Source organism: Oncorhynchus gorbuscha, unplaced genomic scaffold, assembly GCF_021184085.1.
Source record: "Oncorhynchus gorbuscha isolate QuinsamMale2020 ecotype Even-year unplaced genomic scaffold, OgorEven_v1.0 Un_scaffold_770, whole genome shotgun sequence".
NCBI classification, from domain to species: domain Eukaryota; kingdom Metazoa; phylum Chordata; class Actinopteri; order Salmoniformes; family Salmonidae; genus Oncorhynchus; species Oncorhynchus gorbuscha.
In genome coordinates this window covers 199,839-208,478 of record NW_025745804.1, presented here as the reverse complement: position 1 = coordinate 208,478, position 8,640 = coordinate 199,839, and positions in this window count along the sequence as shown.

Genomic DNA, 8,640 nt, shown 5'->3' with positions numbered 1-8,640 from the left:
ATTCAATTATAATACATATATTTTTTCATAAGAATGTTTTAACCAAAAGTTATACTTATACATTCTGTATTTATTGTGTCTATATATCTATTGTGTCAATATATTTATTGTGTCTATAATGCATTTATTGTGTCAATATATTTATTGTGTCAATATATTTATTGTGTCAATATATTTATTGTGTCTATATATTTATTGTGTCAATATATTTATTGTGTCAATATATTTATTGTGTCTATATATTTATTGTGTCAATATATTTATTGTGTCAATATATTTATTGTGTCAATATATTTATTGTGTCTATATATTTATTGTGTCAATATATTTATTGTGTCAATATATTTATTGTGTCAATATATTTATTGTGTCTATATATTTATTGTGTCTATATATTTATTGTGTCAATATATTTATTGTGTCAATATATTTATTGTGTCAATAATGCATTTATTGTGTCATTTACATTTACATTTAAGTCATTTAGCAGACGCTCTTATCCAGAGCGACTTACAAATTGGTGCGTACACCTTATGACATCTAGTGGAGCAGCCACTTTACAATAGTGCATCTAAATCTTTTAAAGGGGGGGGGTGAGAAGGATTACTTTATCCTATCCTAGGTATTCCTTAAAGAGGTGGGGTTTCAGGTGTCTCCGGAAGGTGGTGATTGACTCCGCTGTCCTGGCGTCGTGAGGGAGTTTGTTCCACCATTGGGGGGCCAGAGCAGCGAACAGTTTTGACTGGGCTGAGCGGGAACTGTACTTCCTCAGTGGTAGGGAGGCGAGCAGGCCAGAGGTGGATGAACGCAGTGCCCTTGTTTGGGTGTAGGGCCTGATCAGAACCTGGAGGTACTGAGGTGCCGTTCCCCTCACAGCTCCGTAGGCAAGCACCATGGTCTTCAACTGGAAGCCAGTGGAGAGAGCGGAGGAGCGGGGTGACGTGAGAGAACTTGGGAAGGTTGAACACCAGACGGGCTGCGGCGTTCTGGATGAGTTGTAGGGGTTTAATGGCACAGGCAGGGAGCCCAGCCAACAGCGAGTTGCAGTAATCCAGACGGGAGATGACAAGTCTCCTGGATTAGGACCTGCGCCGCTTCCTGTGTGAGGCAGGGTCGTACTCTGCGGATGTTGTAGAGCATGAACCTACAGGAACGGGCCACCGCCTTGATGTTAGTTGAGAACGACAGGGTGTTGTCCAGGATCACGCCAAGGTTCTTAGCGCTCTGGGAGGAGGACACAATGGAGTTGTCAACCGTGATGGCGAGATCATGGAACGGGCAGTCCTTCCCCCGGAGGAAGAGCAGCTCCGTCTTGCCGAGGTTCATCTTGAGGTGGTGATCCGTCATCCACACTGATATGTCTGCCAGACATGCAGAGATGCGATTCGCCACCTGGTCATCAGAAGGGGAAAGGAGAAGATTAATTGTGTGTCATCTGCATAGCAATGATAGGAGAGACCATGTGAGGTTATGACAGAGCCAAGTGACTTGGTGTATAGCGAGAATAGGAGAGGGCCTAGAACAGAGCCCTGGGGGACACCAGTGGTGAGAGCGCGTGGTGAGGAGACAGATTCTCGCCACGCCACCTGGTAGGAGCGACCTGTCAGGTAGGACGCAATCCAAGCGTGTCAATATATTTATTGTGTCAATATATTTATTGTGTCTATAATGCATTTATTGTGTCAATATATTTATTGTGTCTATATATTTATTGTGTCTATATATTTATTGTGTCAATATATTTATTGTGTCTATATATTTATTGTGTCAATATATTTATTGTGTCTATAATGCATTTATTGTGCCAATATATTTATTGTGTCAATATATTTATTGTGTCAATATATTTATTGTGTCTATATATTTATTGTGTCAATATATTTATTGTTTCAATATATTTATTGTGTCTATATATTTATTGTGTCAATATATTTATTGTGTCAATGTATTTATTGTGTCGATATATTTATTGTGTCAATTTCAATTTATTGTGTCAATATATTTATTGTGTCAATATATTTATTGTGTCAATTTCAATTTATTGTGTCAATATATTTATTGTGTCAATTTCAATTGATTGTGTCAATATATTTATTGTGTCAATTTCAATTTATTGTGTCAATATATTTATTGTGTCAATTTCAATTGATTGTGTCAATATATTTATTGTGTCAATTACAATTGATTGTGTCAATATTCAAAAATCAAAGCAATTGATTTAACCAGGCTATTTCTTAGTCCTTCATGTAAGATCTTGGATAATACTCCAAATGCTGTACACATTTATTGCAAGACTCCCTAACCACATTTTTTATTTATTCCTGCCAAGACGGGACATCCTTCAACCGTTGTCAAGACGGAACATCCTTCAACCGTTGCCAAGACCATCCTTCAACCATTGTCAAGACGGGACATCCTTCAACCGTTGTCAAGACATCCTTCAACCGGACATCCTTCAACCGTTGTCAAGACAACATCCTTCAACCGAAGACGGGACATCCTTCAACCGTTGTCAAGACGGGACATCCTTCAACCGTTGCCAAGACGGGACATCCTTCAACCGTTGCCAAGACGGGACATCCTTCAACCGTTGCCAAGACGGGACATCCTTCAACCGTTGCCAAGACGGGACATCCTTCAACCGTTGCCAAAGCCAGAACATGACCAGAATGCGACAAGCTGAGACTTTTTACCACACTGACCGAAACCACACATTTTTATTTTACCTTTATTGAACTAGGCAAGTCAGTTAAGAACAAATTCTTATTTACAATGACGATGAGGAACAGTGGGTTGTTCAGGGGCAGAACGACAGATTTTGTACCTTGTCAGCTCAGGGGTTTGAACTTGCAACCTTCCGGTTACTAGTCCAATGCTCTCTGGGCTGCAGGGTAGCCTAGTGGTTAGAGCATTGGACTAGTAACCGAAAGGTTGCAAGTTCAAATCCCCGAGCTGACAAGGTACAAAATCTGTCGTTCTGCCCCTGAACAGGCAGTTAACCCACTGTTCCTAGGCCGTCATTGAAAATAAGAATTTGTTCTTAACTGACTTACCTAGTTAAATAAAGGTTAAAAAAAAACACTAGGCCACCCTGCCGCCTCTACACTCTAACCACTAGGCTACCCTGCCCCCTCTACACTCTAACCACTAGGCTACCCTGCCCCCTCTACACTCTAACCACCAGGCTACCCTGCCGCCTCTACACTCTAACCACTAGGCTACCCTGCCGCCTCTACACTCTAACCACTAGGTTACCCTGCCACCTCTACACTCTAACCATTAGTCTACGCTGCCGCCTCTACACTCTAACCACTAGGCTACGCTGCCGCCTCTACACTCTAACCACTAGGCTACCCTGCCCCCTCTACACTCTAACCACTAGGCTACCCTGCCCCCTCTACACTCTAACCACTAGGCTACGCTGCCGCCTCTACACTCTAACCACTAGGCTACCCTGCCACCCCTCCACTCTAACCACTAGGCTACCCTGCCACCCCTCCACTCTAACCACTAGGCGACGCTGCCGCCCCTCCACTCTAACCACTAGGCTACCCTGCCACCTCTACACTCTAACCACTAGGCTACCCTGCCACCTCTACACTCTAACCACTAGGCTACCCTGCCACCTCTACACTCTAACCACTAGGCTACCCTGCCCGCCTCTACACTCTAACCACTAGGCTACACTGCCGCCCCTGCTACAGAGCAGTCAATCTGCCGAGATTCCAACAGTCTATGGGCTCACCCAGAAGCAGTATGTAGGCAACGAATGAACACCAGACCTGGCCTGGGATGCGTCCCCATCCCAAATGGCACTCTGTTCCCTACACAGTGCACTACTATTGACCAGGGCCCCCTGTAAAGGGAATAGGGTGCCATTTGAGACTCAGACCCGACCTGAGTCAGATCTAAGAGGAAGCAGGAGTGAACGCTTTATTGCCATAGCAGACACTGGTAGGCATCTCATTGGGCTCGGTAATCAGTGACTCAATCAGTAATTAAGATGATGAGTGGAGACTTGACAGGCCAACAGAGAGCGAGAGAGGGGGAGGGACAGAGAGAAGGAGGGGAGGGGAGAGAAGGGTGGGGAAGAGAGAGAGAGAGACAGAGAGTGAGAGAGAGAGTGGGAGGGACAGAGAGAAGGGTGGGGAAGGGAGAGAGGGGGAGAGGGGGACAGAGAGAAGGAGGGGGAGAGAAAGAGGAGGGAGAGAGAGAAAATGAGTAAGAGAAAGAGAGTGTGAGAGAGAGAGAGAGAGAGAGAGAGAGAGAGAGAGAGAGAGAAAGAGAGAAGGTGAGAGAGAATGAGTGAGAGAGAGAGCGAGTGAGTGAGAGAGAGAATGAGCGAGAGAGAGAGAATGAGTGAGAGAGAATGAGTGAGAGAGAGAGAGAATGAGTGAGAGAGAGAGAGAGAATGAGTGAGAGTGAGAGAGAGAATGAGCGAGAGAGAGAATGAGTGAGTGAGAGAGAGAATGAGTGAGAGAGAGAGAATGAGTGAGAGAGAGAGAATGAGTGAGAGAGAGAGAGAATGAGTGAGTGAGAGAGAGAGTGAGTGAGAGAGAATGAGTGAGAGAGAGAATGAGTGAGAGAGAGAGAATGAGTGAGAGAGAGAATGAGTGAGAGAGAGTGAGTGAGAGATATTGAGTGAGAGAGAGAATGGGAGAGAGAGAGAGAGAGAATGAGTAAGAGAAAGAGAGTGAGAGAGAGAGAGAAAGAGAGAAGGTGAGAGAGAGAGCTAGAGAAAATGAGTGAGAGAGAGAGCGAGTGAGTGAGAGAGAGAATGAGTGAGAGAGAGAAAGAGAGAGAGAGAAAGAGAGAAGGTGAGAGAGAGAGCTAGAGAAAATGAGTGAGAGAGAGAGCGAGTGAGTGAGAGAGAGAATGAGCGAGAGAGAGAGAATGAGTGAGAGAGAATGAGTGAGAGAGAGAGAGAGAATGAGTGAGAGTGAGAGAGAATGAGCGAGAGAGAGAATGAGTGAGAGAGAGAATGAGTGAGAGAGAGAATGAGTGAGAGAGAGAGAATGAGTGAGAGAGAGAGAATGAGTGAGAGAGAGAATGAGTGAGTGAGAGAATGAGTGAGAGAGAGAGAATGAGTGAGAGAGAGAGTGAGCGAGAGAGAGAGAATGAGTGAGAGAGAATGAGTGAGAAAGAGAGAGAATAAGCGAGAGAGAGAGAATGAGTGAGAGAGAGAATGAGCGAGAGAGAGAGTGAGTGAGTGAGAGAGAATGACTGAGAGAGAGAATGAGAGAGAGAGAATGAGTGAGAGAGAGAGAATGAGTGAGAGAGAGAGAATGAGTGAGAGAGAGAGATTTGTACTTTAACCATTTGCACATCGCTACAACACTGTATATATACATAATATGACATTTGTAATGTCTCTATTCTTTTGGAACTTCTGTGAGTGTAATGTTTACTGTTCATTTTTATTGTTTATTTCACTTTTATATATTATCTACCTCACTTGCTTTGGCAATGTTAACATATGTTCCCATGCCAATAAAGCCCCTTGAATTGAATTGGTGTTTATACTTGCATACTATTGTTTGTACAGATGAACGTGGAACCTTCAGGCGTTTGGAAATTGCTCCCAAGGATGAACCAGACTTGTGGAGGTCTACAATTATTTTTCTGAGGTCTTGGCTGATGTCTTTTGATTTTCCCATGATGTCAAGCAAAGAGGCACTGGGTTTGAAGGTAGGTCTTGAAATACATCCACAGGTGCACCTCCAATTGACTCAAATTATGTCAATCAGCCTATCAGAAACTTCTAAAGCCATGACATAATTTTCTGGAATTTTCCAAGCTGTTTATAGGCACAGTCAACTTGGTGTATTTAAACTTCTGACCCACTGGAATTGGTGGAGGCTAGTAACAGTGACTATAGTTCAGGGTACTGGGGGGAGACTAGTAACAGTGACTATAGTTCAGGGTACTGGGGGGAGACTAGTAACAGTGACTATAGTTCAGGGTACTGGGTAGAGGCTAGTAACAGTGACTATAGTTCAGGGTACTGGGGGGAGACTAGTAACAGTGACTATAGTTCAGGCTAGTAACAGTGACTATAGTTCAGGCTAGTAACAGTGACTATAGTTCAGGGCAGGGTACTGGGTGGAGGCTAGTAACAGTGACTATAGTTCAGGGTACTGGGGGGCGGCTAGTAACAGTGACTATAGTTCAGGGTACTGGGGGAGGCTAGTAACAGTGACTATAGTTCAGGGTACTGGGGGAGACTAGTAACAGTGACTATAGTCCAGGGTACTGGGGGAGGCTAGTAACAGTGACTATAGTTCAGGGTACTGGGGAGGCTAGTAACAGTGACTATAGTTCAGGGTACTGGGGGAGGCTAGTAACAGTGACTATAGTTCAGGGCAGGGTACTGGGGGAGGCTAGTAACAGTGACTATAGTTCAGGGTACTGGGGTGGAGGCTAGTAACAGTGACTATAGTTCAGGGTACTGGGTGGAGACTAGTAACAGTGACTATAGTTCAGGGCAGGGTACTGGGGGAGACTAGTAACAGTGACTATAGTTCAGGGTACTGGGGGAGGCTAGTAACAGTGACTATAGTTCAGGGTACTGGGGGAGGCTAGTAACAGTGACTATAGATCAGGGTACTGGGTGGAGACTAGTAACAGTGACTATAGTTCAGGGTACTGGGTGGAGGCTAGTAACAGTGACTATAGTTCAGTTCAGGACTATAGTACTGGGTGGAGGCTAGTAACAGTGACTATAGTTCAGGGTACTGGGTGGAGGCTAGTAACAGTGACTATAGTTCAGGGTACTGGGGGAGGCTAGTAGACTATAGTTAGGGTACTGGGGGGAGTGACTGACTATAGTTCAGGGTACTGGGGGAGACTAGTAACAGTGACTATAGTTCAGGGTACTGGGGGGAGACTAGTAACAGTGACTATAGTTCAGGGTACTGGGTGGAGGCTAGTAACAGTGACTATAGTTCAGGGCAGGGTACTGGGGGAGACTACTGGAGGCTAGTAACAGTGACTATAGTTCAAGGTACTGGGGGAGACTAGTAACAGTGACTATCGTTCAGGGTACTGGGGGAGGCTAGTATCAGTGACTATAGTTCAGGGTACTGGGGGAGACTAGTAACAGTGACTATAGTTCAGGGTACTGGGGGAGGCTAGTAACAGTGACTATAGTTCAGGGTACTGGGGGAGACTAGTAACAGTGACTATAGTTCAGGGGGTACTGGGGAGACTAGTAACTGACTATAGGGGGGGAGGCTAGTAACAGTGACTATAGTTCAGGGTACTGGGGGGAGACTATAGTAGGGTACTGGGGTGAACTGACTAGTTCAGGGTACTGGGGGAGGCTAGTAACAGTGACTATAGTTCAGGGTACTGGGGGAGACTAGTAACAGTGACTATAGTTCAGGGCAGGGTACTGGGGGAGACTAGTAACAGTGACTATAGTTCAGGGTACTGGGTGGAGACTAGTAACAGTGACTATAGTTCAGGGCAGGGTACTGGGGGAGACTAGTAACAGTGACTATAGTTCAGGGTACTGGGGGAGGCTAGTAACAGTGACTATAGTTCAGGGTACTGGGGGAGGCTAGTAACAGTGACTATAGATCAGGGTACTGGGTGGAGACTAGTAACAGTGACTATAGTTCAGGGTACTGGGGGAGGCTAGTAACAGTGACTATAGTTCAGGGTACTGGGTGGAGGCTAGTAACAGTGACTATAGTTCAGGGTACTGGGTGGAGGCTAGTAACAGTGACTATAGTTCAGGGTACTGGGTGGAGGCTAGTAACAGTGACTATAGTTCAGGGTACTGGGGGGAGACTAGTAACAGTGACTATAGCTCAGGGTATTGGGTGGAGGCTAGTAACAGTGACTATAGTTCAGGGTACTGGGGGGAGACTAGTAACAGTGACTATAGTTCAGAGCAGGGTACTGGGGGAGGCTAGTAACAGTGACTATAGTTCAGGGTACTGGGGGAGACTAGTAACAGTGACTATAGTTCAGTTCAGGGTACTGGGTGGAGGCTAGTAACAGTGACTATAGTTCAGGGTACTGGGGGGAGACTAGTAACAGTGACTATAGTTCAGGGTACTGGGGGGAGACTAGTAACAGTGACTATAGTTCAGGGTACTGGGTGGAGACTAGTAACAGTGACTATAGTTCAGGGTACTGGGGAGACTAGTAACAGTGACTATAGTTCAGGGTACTGGGGGAGACTAGTAACAGTGACTATAGTTCAGGGTACTGGGGGAGGCTAGTAACAGTGACTATAGTTCAGGGTACTGGGGGAGACTAGTAACAGTGACTATAGTTCAGGGTACTGGGGAGGCTAGTAACAGTGACTATAGTTCAGGGTACTGGGGGAGGCTAGTAACAGTGACTATAGTTCAGGGTACTGGGGGAGGCTAGTAACAGTGACTATAGTTCAGGGTACTGGGGGAGGCTAGTAACAGTGACTATAGTTCAGGGTACTGGGGGAGGCTAGTAACAGTGACTATAGTTCAGGGCAGGGTACTGGGCGGAGGCTAGTAACAGTGACTATAGTTCAGGGTACTGGGGGGAGACTAGTAACAGTGACTATAGTTCAGGGTACTGGGGGGAGACTAGTAACAGTGACTATAGTTCAGGGCAGGGTACTGGGCGGAGGCTAGTAACAGTGACTATAGT